Here is a 12935-nt window from a genome sequence, read left to right as displayed (position 1 = left end):
TCTCTTCCAAGGGGCATTAAAACCGTCTTGTTAAGCTACTGTGACCTCCACGTCTCTTCCAAGGGGCAATAAATCCGTCTTTTTAAACCACTCTGAACTCCACGTCTCTTCCAAGGGGCATTAAAACCGTCTTGTTAAACCACTCTGAACTCCATGTCTCTTCCAAGGGGCATTAAAACCGTCTTGTTAAGCTACTTTAACATCCACGTCTCTTCCAATGTGCATTAAAACTGTCTTGTTAAGCTACTGTGACCTCCACGTCTCTTCCAAGGGGCATTAAAACCGTCTTGTTAAACCACTCTGAACCCCACGTCTCTTCCAACGGGCATTAAAACCGTCTTGTTATGCTACTGTGACCTCCACGTCTCTTCCAAGGGGCAATAAAACCGTCTAGTTAAACCACTTTGAACTCCACGTCTCTTCCAAGGGGCATTAAAACCGTCTTGTTAAGCAACTTTGACCTCCACATCTCCTCCAAGGGGCATTAAAACTGTCTTGTTAAACCACTCTGACCTCCACGTCTCTTCCAAGGGGCTTTAAAAACGTCTTGTTAAGCTACTGTGACCTCCACGTCTCTTCCAAGAGGCATTAAAACCGTCTTGTTAAACCACTCTGATTCTTCACGTCTCTTCCAAAGGGCATTAAAACCGTCTTGTTAAACAACTCTGATACTTCACATCTCTTACTAGGGGCATTAAAACCGTTTTGTTAAACCACTCTGATACTCCACGTCTCTTCCAAGGGGCATTAAAACCGTCTTGTTAAGCTACTGTGACCTCCACGTCTCTTCCAAGGGGCATTAAAACCGTCTTGTTAAACCACTCTGAACTCCACGTCTCTTCCAAGGGGCATTAAAACTGTCTTGTTAAGCTACTGTGACCTCCACATCTCTTCCAAGGGGCATTAAAACCAGTTTGTTACACCACTCTGAACTCCACCTCTCTTCCAAGGGGCATTAAAACCGTCTTTTTAAAACACTCTGTACTCCACGTCTCTTCCAAGAGGCATTAAAACCGTCTTGTTAAGCTACTATGACCTCCACGTCTCTTCCAAGGGGCATTAAAACCGTCTTGTTAAGCTACTGGAACCTCCACGTCTCTTCCAAGGGGCATTAAAACCGTCTTGTTAAACCACTCTGAACTCCAAGTCTCTTCCAAGGGGCATTAAAAGCATCTTGTTAAGCTACTGTGACCTCCACGTCTCTTCCAAGGGGCATTAAAACCGTCTTGTTAAACCACTCTGAACTCCACATCTCTTCCAAGGGGCATTAAAACCGTCTTATTAAGCTACTTTGACCTCCACGTCTCTTCCAAGGGGCCTTAAAACCGTCTTGTTAAACCACTCTGACCTCTACGTCTCTTCCAAGGGGCATTAAAAATGTCTTGTTAAGCTACTGTGACCTCCACATCTCTTCCAAGGGGCATTAAAACCAGTTTGTTACACCACTCTGAACTCCACCTCTCTTCCAAGGGCATTAAAACCGTTTTCTTAAACCACTCTGAACTCCACGTCTCTTCCAAGGGGCATTAAAACCGTCTTGTTAAACCACTCTGAACTCCAAGTCTCTTCCAAGGGGCATTAAAACCATCTTGTTAAGCTACTGTGACCTCCACGTCTCTTCCAAGGGGCATTAAAACCGTCTTGTTAAACCACTCTGAACTCCACGTCTCTTCCAAGAGGCATTAAAACCGTCTTGTTAAGCTACTGTGACCTCCACGTCTCATCCAAAGGGGCATTAAAACCGTCTTGTTAAGCTACTGGGACCTCCATGTCTCTTCCAAGGGGCATTAAAACCGTCTTGCTAAACCACTCTGAACTCCAGGTCTCTTCCAAGGGGCATTAAAAGCGTCTTGTTAAGCTACTGTGACCTCCACGTCTCTTCCAAGGGGCAATAAATACGTCTTTTTAAACCACTCTGAACTCCACGTCTCTTCCAAGGGGCATTAAAACCGTCTTGTTAAGCTACTTTAACCTCCACTTCTCTTCCAAGGGGCATTAAAACCGTCTTATTAAGCTACTGTGACCTCCACGTCTCTTCCAAGGGGCATTAAAACTGTCTTGTTAAACCACTCTGAACTCCACATCTCTTCCACGGGGCATTAAAACCATCTTGTTAAGCTACTGTGACCTCCACGTCTCTTCCAAGGGGCAATAAAACCGTCTTGTTAAACCACTCTGAACTCCACGTCTCTTCCAAGGGTCATTAAAAACATCTTATTAAGCTACTTTGACCTCCACGTCTCCTCCAAGGGGCATTAAAACCGTCTTGTGAAACCTCTCTGACCTCCACTTCTCTTCCAAGGGGCATTAAAGATGTCTTGTTAAGCTACTGTGACCTCCACGTCTCTTCCAAGAGGCATTAAAACCGTCTTGTTAAACCACTCTGAACTCCACGTCTCTTCCAAGGGGCATTAAAACCGTCTTGTTAAACCACTCTGAACTCCATGTCTCTTCCAAGGGGCATTAAAACCGTCTTGATAAGCTACTTTAACCTCCACGTCTCTTCCAATGGGCATTAAAACTGTCTTGTTAAGCTACTGTGACTTCCACGTCTCTTCCAAGGGGCATTTAAACCATCTTGTTAAACCTCTCTGAATCCCACGTCTCTTCCAACGGGCATTAAAACCGTCTTGTTATGCTACTGTGACCTCCACGTATCTTCCAAGGGGCAATAAAACCATCTAGTTAAACCACTTTGAACTCCACGTCTCTTCCAAGGGGCATTAAAACCGTCTTGTTAAGCTACTTTAACCTCCACGTCTCCTCCAAGGGGCATTAAAACCATCTTGTTAAACCACTCTGACCTCTACGTCTCTTCCAAGGGGCATTAAAAATGTCTTGTTAAGCTACTGTGTCCTCCACATCTCTTCCAAGGGGCATTAAAACCAGTTTGTTACACCACTCTGAACTCCACCTCTCTTCCAAGGGCATTAAAACCGTTTTCTTAAACCACTCTGAACTCCACGTCTCTTCCAAGGGGCATTAAAACCGTCTTGTTAAACCACTCTGAACTCCAAGTCTCTTCCAAGGGGCATTAAAACCATCTTCTTAAGCTACTGTGACCTCCACGTCTCTTCCAAGGGGCATTAAAACCGTCTTGTTAAACCACTCTGAACTCCACATCTCTTCCAAGAGGCATTAAAACCGTCTTGTTAAGCTACTGTGACCTCCACGTCTCTTCCAAGGGGCAATAAAACCGTCTTGTTAAGCTACTGGGACCTCCGTGTCTCTTCCAAGGGGCATTAAAACCGTCTTGCTAAACCACTCTGAACTCCAGGTCTCTTCCAAGGGGCATTAAAAGCATCTTGTTAAGCTACTGTGACCTCCACGTCTCTTCCAAGGGGCAATAAATCCGTCTTTTTAAACCACTCTGAACTCCACGTCTCTTCCAAGGGGCATTAAAACCGTCTTGTTAAGCTACTTTAACCTCCACTTCTCTTCCAAGGGGCAATAAAACCATCTTGTTAAGCTACTGTGACCTCCACATCTCTTCCAAGGGGCAATAAAACCGTCTTGTTAAACCACTCTGAACTCCACGTCTCTTCCAAGGGTCATTAAAAACATCTTATTAAGCTACTTTGACCTCCACGTCTCCTCCAAGGGGCATTAAAACCGTCTTGTTAAACCTCTCTGACCTCCACGTCTCTTCCAAGAGGCATTAAAACCGTCTTGTTAAACCACTCTGAACTCCACGTCTCTTCCAAGGGGCATTAAAACCGTCTTGTTAAACCACTCTGAACTCCATGTCTCTTCCAAGGGGCATTAAAACCGTCTTGATAAGCTACTTTAACCTCCACGTCTCTTCCAATGGCCATTAAAACTGTCTTGTTAAGCTACTGTGACTTCCACGTCTCTTCCAAGGGGCATTAAAACCATCTTGTTAAACCACTCTGAACCCCACGTCTCTTCCAACGGGCATTAAAACCGTCTTGTTATGCTACTGTGACCTCCACGTCTCTTCCAAGGGGCAATAAAACCGTCTAGTTAAACCACTTTGAACTCCACGTCTCTTCCAAGGGGCATTAAAACCGTCTTGTTAAGCTACTTTAACCTCCACGTCTCCTCCAAGGGGCATTAAAACCATCTTGTTAAACCACTCTGACCTCCACGTCTCTTCCAAGGGGCTTTAAAAACATCTTGTTAAGCTACTGTGACCTCCACGTCTCTTCCAAGAGGCATTAAAACCGTCTTGTTAAACCACTCTGATTCTTCACGTCTCTTCCAAAGGGCATTAAAACCGTCTTGTTAAACCACTCTGATACTTCACATCTCTTACTAGGGGCATTAAAACCGTTTTGTTAAACCACTCTGATACTCCACGTCTCTTCCAAGGGGCATTAAAACCGTCTTGTTAAGCTACTGTGACCTCCACGTCTCTTCCAAGGGGCATTAAAACCGTCTTGTTAAACCACTCTGAACTCCACGTCTCTTCCAAGAGGCATTAAAACCGTCTTGTTAAGCTACTATGACCTCCACGTCTCTTCCAAGGGGCATTAAAACCGTCTTGTTAAGCAACTGGAACCTCCACGTCTCTTCCAAGGGGCATTAAAACCGTCTTGTTAAACCACTCTGAACTCCAAGTCTCTTTCAAGGGGCATTAAAAGCATCTTGTTAAGCTACTGTGACCTCCACGTCTCTTCCAAGGGGCATTAAAACCGTCTTGTTAAACCACTCTGAACTCCACGTCTCTTCCAAGGGGCATTAAAACCGTCTTGTTAATCTACTGTGACCTCCACGTCTCTTCCAAGGGGCAATAAAACCGTCTTTTTAAACCACTCTGAACTCCACGTCTCTTCCAAGGGGCATTAAAACCGTCTTATTAAGCTACTTTGACCTCCACGTCTCTTCCAAGGGGCCTTAAAACCATCTTGTTAAACCACTCTGACCTCTACGTCTCTTCCAAGGGGCATTAAAAATGTCTTGTTAAGCTACTGTGACCTCCACATCTCTTCCAAGGGGCATTAAAACCAGTTTGTTACACCACTCTGAACTCCACCTCTCTTCCAAGGGCATTAAAACCGTTTTCTTAAACCACTCTGAACTCCACGTCTCTTCCAAGGGGCATTAAAACCGTCTTGTTAAACCACTCTGAACTCCAAGTCTCTTCCAAGGGGCATTAAAACCATCTTGTTAAGCTACTGTGACCTCCACGTCTCTTCCAAGGGGCATTAAAACCGTCTTGTTAAACCACTCTGAACTCCAAGTCTCTTCCAAGGGGCATTAAAACCATCTTGTTAAGCTACTGTGACCTCCACGTCTCTTCCAAGTGGCATTAAAACCGTCTTGTTAAGCTACTGTGACCTCCACGTCTCTTCCAAGGGGCATTAAAACCGTCTTGTTAAGCTACTGGGACCTCCATGTCTCTTCCAAGGGGCATTAAAACCGTCTTGCTAAACCACTCTGAACTCCAGGTCTCTTCCAAGGGGCATTAAAAGCGTCTTGTTAAGATACTGTGACCTCCACGTCTCTTCCAAGGGGCAATAAATCCGTCTTTTTAAACCACTCTGAACTCCACGTCTCTTCCAAGGGGCATTAAAACCGTCTTGTTAAGCTACTTTAACCTCCACTTCTCATCCAAGGGGCATTAAAACCATCTTATTAAGCTACTGTGACCTCCACGTCTCTTCCAAGGGGCATAAAAACTGTCTTGTTAAACCACTCTGAACTCCACATCTCTTCCACGGGGCATTAAAACCATCTTGTTAAGCTACTGTGACCTCCACGTCTCTTCAGAGGGGCAATAAAACCGTCTTGTTAAACCACTCTGAACTCCACGTCTCTTCCAAGGGTCATTAAAAACATCTTATTAAGCTACTTTGACCTCCACGTCTCCTCCAAGGGGCAATAAAACCGTCTTGTTAAACCTCTCTGACCTCCACTTCTCTTCCAAGGGGCATTAAAGATGTCTTGTTAAGCTACTGTGACCTCCACGTCTCTTCCAAGAGGCATTAAAACCGTCTTGTTAAACCACTCTGAACTCCACGTCTCTTCCAAGGGGCATTAAAACCGTCTTGTTAAACCACTCTGAACTCCATGTCTCTTCCAAGGGGCATTAAAACCGTCTTGATAAGCTACTTTAACCTCCACGTCTCTTCCAATGGCCATTAAAACTGTCTTGTTAAGCTACTGTGACTTCCACGTCTCTTCCAAGGGGCATTAAAACCATCTTGTTAAACCACTCTGAACCCCACGTCTCTTCCAACGGGCATTAAAACCGTCTTGTTAAGCTACTGTGACCTCCACGTCTCTTCCAAGGGGCATTAAAACCGTCTTGTTAAGCTACTGGGACCTCCATGTCTCTTCCAAGTGGCATTAAAACCGTCTTGCTAAACCACTCTGAACTCCAGGTCTCTTCCAAGGGGCATTAAAACCATCTTGTTAAGCTACTGTGACCTCCACGTCTCTTCCAAGGGGCAATAAATCCGTCTTTTTAAACCACTCTGAACTCCACGTCTCTTTCAAGGGGCATTAAAACCGTCTTGTTAAACCACTCTGAACTCCATGTCTCTTCCAAGGGGCATTAAAACCGTCTTGTTAAGCTACTTTAACCTCCACGTCTCTTCCAATGTGCATTAAAACTGTCTTGTTAAGCTACTGTGACCTCCACGTCTCTTCCAAGGGGCATTAAAACCGTCTTGTTAAACCACTCTGAACCCCACGTCTCTTCCAACGGGCATTAAAACCGTCTTGTTATGCTACTGTGACCTCCACGTCTCTTCCAAGGGGCAATAAAACCGTCTAGTTAAACCACTTTGAACTCCACGTCTCTTCCAAGGGGCATTAAAACCGTCTTGTTAAGCAACTTTGACCTCCACATCTCCTCCAAGGGGCATTAAAACTTTCTTGTTAAACCACTCTGACCTCCACGTCTCTTCCAAGGGGCTTTAAAAACGTCTTGTTAAGCTACTGTGACCTCCACGTCTCTTCCAAGAGGCATTAAAACCGTCTTGTTAAACCACTCTGATTCTTCACGTCTCTTCCAAACGGCATTAAAACCGTCTTGTTAAACAACTCTGATACTTCACATCTCTTACTAGGGGCATTAAAACCGTTTTGTTAAACCACTCTGATACTCCACGTCTCTTCCAAGGGGCATTAAAACCGTCTTGTTAAGCTACTGTGACCTCCACGTCTCTTCCAAGGGGCATTAAAACCGTCTTGTTAAACCACTCTGAACTTCACGTCTCTTCCAAGGGGCATTAAAACTGTCTTGTTAAGCTACTGTGACCTCCACATCTCTTCCAAGGGGCATTAAAACCAGTTTGTTACACCACTCTGAACTCCACCTCTCTTCCAAGGGCATTAAAACCGTCTTCTTAAACCACTCTGAACTCCACGTCTCTTCCAAGGGGCATTAAAACCGTCTTTTTAAAACACTCTGTACTCCACGTCTCTTCCAAGAGGCATTAAAACCGTCTTGTTAAGCTACTATGACCTCCACGTCTCTTCCAAGGGGCATTAAAACCGTCTTGTTAAGCTACTGGAACCTCCACGTCTCTTCCAAGGGGCATTAAAACCGTCTTGTTAAACCACTCTGAACTCCAAGTCTCTTCCAAGGGGCATTAAAAGCATCTTGTTAAGCTACTGTGACCTCCACGTCTCTTCCAAGGGGCATTAAAACCGTCTTGTTAAACCACTCTGAACTCCACGTCTCTTCCAAGGGGCATTAAAACCGTCTTGTTAATCTACTGTGACCTCCACGTCTCTTCCAAGGGGCAATAAAACCGTCTTTTTAAACCACTCTGAACTCCACGTCTCTTCCAAGGGGCATTAAAACCGTCTTATTAAGCTACTTTGACCTCCACGTCTCTTCCAAGGGGCCTTAAAACCGTCTTGTTAAACCACTCTGACCTCTACGTCTCTTCCAAGGGGCATTAAAAATGTCTTGTTAAGCTACTGTGACCTCCACGTCTCTTCCAAGGGGCATTAAAACCGTCTTGTTAAACCACTCTGAACTCCACGTCTCTTCCAAGAGGCATTAAAACCGTCTTGTTAAGCTACTGTGACCTCCACGTCTCTTCCAAGGGGCATTAAAACCGTCTTGTTAAGCTACTGGGACCTCCATGTCTCTTCCAAGGGGCATTAAAACCGTCTTGCTAAACCATTCTGAACTCCAGGTCTCTTCCAAGGGGCATTAAAAGCGTCTTGTTAAGCTACTGTGACCTCCACGTCTCTTCCAAGGGGCAATAAATACGTCTTTTTAAACCACTCTGAACTCCACGTCTCTTCCAAGGGGCATTAAAACCGTCTTGTTAAGCTACTTTAACCTCCACTTCTCTTCCAAGGGGCATTAAAACCGTCTTATTAAGCTACTGTGACCTCCACGTCTCTTCCAAGGGGCATTAAAACTGTCTTGTTAAACCACTCTGAACTCCACATCTCTTCCACGGGGCATTAAAACCATCTTGTTAAGCTACTGTGACCTCCACGTCTCTTCCAAGGGGCAATAAAACCGTCTTGTTAAACCACTCTGAACTCCACGTCTCTTCCAAGGGTCATTAAAAACATCTTATTAAGCTACTTTGACCTCCACGTCTCCTCCAAGGGGCATTAAAACCGTCTTGTGAAACCTCTCTGACCTCCACTTCTCTTCCAAGGGGCATTAAAGATGTCTTGTTAAGCTACTGTGACCTCCACGTCTCTTCCAAGAGGCATTAAAACCGTCTTGTTAAACCACTCTGAACTCCACGTCTCTTCCAATGGGCATTAAAACCGTCTTGTTAAACCACTCTGAACTCCATGTCTCTTCCAAGGGGCATTAAAACCGTCTTGATAAGCTACTTTAACCTCCACGTCTCTTCCAATGGGCATTAAAACTGTCTTGTTAAGCTACTGTGACTTCCACGTCTCTTCCAAGGGGCATTTAAACCATCTTGTTAAACCTCTCTGAATCCCACGTCTCTTCCAACGGGCATTAAAACCGTCTTGTTATGCTACTGTGACCTCCACGTCTCTTCCAAGGGGCAATAAAACCGTCTAGTTAAACCACTTTGAACTCCACGTCTCTTCCAAGGGGCATTAAAACCGTCTTGTTAAGCTACTTTAACCTCCACGTCTCCTCCAAGGGGCATTAAAACCATCTTGTTAAACCACTCTGACCTCTACGTCTCTTCCAAGGGGCATTAAAAATGTCTTGTTAAGCTACTGTGACCTCCACATCTCTTCCAAGGGGCATTAAAACCAGTTTGTTACACCACTCTGAACTCCACCTCTCTTCCAAGGGCATTAAAACCGTTTTCTTAAACCACTCTGAACTCCACGTCTCTTCCAAGGGGCATTAAAACCGTCTTGTTAAACCACTCTGAACTCCAAGTCTCTTCCAAGGGGCATTAAAACCATCTTGTTAAGCTACTGTGACCTCCACGTCTCTTCCAAGGGGCATTAAAACCGTCTGGTTAAACCACTCTGAACTCCACGTCTCTTCCAAGAGGCATTAAAACCGTCTTGTTAAGCTACTGTGACCTCCACGTCTCTTCCAAGGGGCAATAAAACCGTCTTGTTAAGCTACTGGGACCTCCATGTCTCTTCCAAGGGGCATTAAAACCGTCTTGCTAAACCACTCTGAACTCCAGGTCTCTTCCAACGTGCATTAAAAGCATCTTGTTAAGCTACTGTGACCTCCACGTCTCTTCCAAGGGGCAATAAATCCGTCTTTTTAAACCACTCTGAACTCCACGTCTCTTCCAAGGGGCATTAAAACCGTCTTGTTAAGCTACTTTAACCTCCACTTCTCTTCCAAGGGGCATTAAAACCGTCTTATTAAGCTACTGTGACCTCCACGTCTCTTCCAAGGGGCATTAAAACTGTCTTGTTAAACCACTCTGAACTCCACATCTCTTCCACGGGGCATTAAAACCATCTTGTTAAGCTACTGTGACCTCCACGTCTCTTCCAAGGGGCAATAAAACCGTCTTGTTAAACCACTCTGAACTCCACGTCTCTTCCAAGGGTCATTAAAAACATCTTATTAAGCTACTTTGACCTCCACGTCTCCTCCAAGGGGCATTAAAACCGTCTTGTTAAACCTCTCTGACCTCCACGTCTCTTCCAAGAGGCATTAAAACCGTCTTGTTAAACCACTCTGAACTCCACGTCTCTTCCAAGGGGCATTAAAACCGTCTTGTTAAACCACTCTGAACTCCATGTCTCTTCCAAGGGGCATTAAAACCGTCTTGATAAGCTACTTTAACCTCCACGTCTCTTCCAATGGCCATTAAAACTGTCTTGTTAAGCTACTGTGACTTCCACGTCTCTTCCAAGGGGCATTAAAACCATCTTGTTAAACCACTCTGAACCCCACGTCTCTTCCAACGGGCATTAAAACCGTCTTGTTATGCTACTGTGACCTCCACGTCTCTTCCAAGGGGCAATAAAACCATCTAGTTAAACCACTTTGAACTCCACGTCTCTTCCAAGGGGCATTAAAACCGTCTTTTTAAGCTACTTTAACCTCCACGTCTCCTCCAAGGGGCATTAAAACCATCTTGTTAAACCACTCTGACCTCCACGTCTCTTCCAAGGGGCTTTAAAAACATCTTGTTAAGCTACTGTGACCTCCACGTCTCTTCCAAGAGGCATTAAAACCGTCTTGTTAAACCACTCTGATTCTTCACGTCTCTTCCAAAGGGCATTAAAACCGTCTTGTTAAACCACTCTGATACTTCACATCTCTTTCTAGGGGCATTAAAACCGTTTTGTTAAACCACTCTGATACTCCACGTCTCTTCCAAGGGGCATTAAAACCGTCTTGTTAAGCTACTGTGACCTCCACGTCTCTTCCAAGGGGCATTAAAACCGTCTTGTTAAACCACTCTGAACTCCACGTCTCTTCCAAGAGGCATTAAAACCGTCTTGTTAAGCTACTATGACCTCCACGTCTCTTCCAAGGGGCATTAAAACCGTCTTGTTAAGCAACTGGAACCTCCACGTCTCTTCCAAGGGGCATTAAAACCGTCTTGTTAAACCACTCTGAACTCCAAGTCTCTTTCAAGGGGCATTAAAAGCGTCTTGTTAAGCTACTGTGACCTCCTCGTCTCTTCCAAGGGGCATTAAAACCGTCTTGTTAAACCACTCTGAACTCCACGTCTCTTCCAAGGGGCATTAAAACCGTCTTGTTAATCTACTGTGACCTCCACGTCTCTTCCAAGGGGCAAGAAAACCGTCTTTTTAAACCACTCTGAACTCCACGTCTCTTCCAAGGGGCATTAAAACCGTCTTGTTAAGCTACTTTGACCTCCACGTCTGTTCCAAGGGGCCTTAAAACCGTCTTGTTAAACCACTCTGACCTCCACGTCTCTTCCAAGGGGCATTAAAAACGTCTTGTTAAGCTACTGTGACCTCCACATCTCTTCCAAGGGGCATTAAAACCAGTTTGTTACACCACTCTCAACTCCACCTCTCTTCCAAGGGCATTAAAACCGTTTTCTTAAACCACTCTGAACTCCACGTCTCTTCCAAGGGGCATTAAAACCGTCTTGTTAAACGACTCTGAACTCCAAGTCTCTTCCAAGGGGCATTAAAACCATCTTGTTAAGCTACTGTGACCTTCACGTCTCTTCCAAGGGGCAATAAATCCGTCTTTTTAAACCACTCTGAACTCCACGTCTCTTCCAAGGGGCATTAAAACCGTCTTGCTAAACCACTCTGAACTCCAGGTCTCTTACAAGGGGCATTAAAAGCGTCTTGTTAAGCTACTGTGACCTCCACGTCTCTTCCAAGGGGCAATAAATCCGTCTTTTTAAACCACTCTGAACTCCACGTCTCTTCCAAGGGGCATTAAAACCGTCTTATTAAGCTACTTTGACCAGCACGTCTCTTCCAAGGGGCATTAAAACCGTCTTGTTAAACCACTCTGACCTCCACATCTCTTCCAAAGGGTATTAAAAACGTCTCGTTAAGCTACTGTGACCTTCACGTCTCTTCCAAGAGGCATTAAAACCGTCTTGTTAAACCACTCTGATTCTTCACGTCTCTTCCAAGGGGCATTAAAACCGTCTTGTTAAACCACTCTGATACTTCACATCTCTTAATAGGGGCATTAAAACCGTTTTGTTAAACCACTCTGATACTCCACGTCTCTTCCAAGGGGCATTAAAACCGTCTTGTTAAGCTACTGTGACCTCCACCTCTCTTCCAAAGGGCATTAAAACCGTCTTGTTAAACCACTCTGAACTCCACGTCTCTTCCAAGGGGCATTAAAATGGTCTTGTTAAGCTACTGTGACCTCCACATCTCTTCCAAGGGGCATTAAAACCGTCTTGTTACACCACTCTGAACTGCACGTCTCTTCCAAGTGGCATTAAAACCATCTGGTTAAACCACTCTGAACTCCACGTCTCTTCCAAGGGGCATTAAAACCGTCTTGTTAAGCTACTGTAACCTCCACGTCTCTTTCAAGGGGCATTAAAACAATCATGTTAAACCACTCTGAACTCCACGTCTCTTCCAAGGGTCATTAAACCCTCTTGTTAAACCACTCTGAACTCCACTTCTCTTCCAAGGGGCATTAAAACCGTCTTGTTAAACCACTCTGAACTCCAAGTCTCTTCCAAAGGGCATTAAAACCGTCTTGTTAAGCTATTGTGACCTCCACGTTTCCTCCAAGGGGCATTAAAACCATCTTGTTAAACCACTCTGATACTCCACGTCTCTTCCAAGGGGCATTAAAACCATCTTGTTAAGCTACTGTGACCTCCAGGTCTCTTCCAAGGGGCATTAAAACCGTCTTCTTAAACCACTCTGACCTCCACGTCTCTTCCAAGGGGCATTAAAAACGTCTTGTTAAGCTACTGTGACCTCCACGTCTCTTCCAAGAGGCATTAAAACCATCTTGTTAAACCACTCTGATACTTCACGTCTCTTCCTAGGGGCATTATAATCATCTTGTTAAACCACTCTGATACTCCACGTCTCTTCCAAGGGGCATTAAAACCGTC

Source organism: Phyllobates terribilis, unplaced genomic scaffold, assembly GCF_046119375.1.
Source record: "Phyllobates terribilis strain yellow unplaced genomic scaffold, ASM4611937v1 Scaffold_9__5_contigs__length_417890890, whole genome shotgun sequence".
In the NCBI taxonomy this organism is placed as follows: Eukaryota; Metazoa; Chordata; class Amphibia; order Anura; family Dendrobatidae; genus Phyllobates; species Phyllobates terribilis.
The sequence above is the reverse complement of the archived record's forward strand: the minus strand, read 5'-3'. Positions refer to the sequence as shown.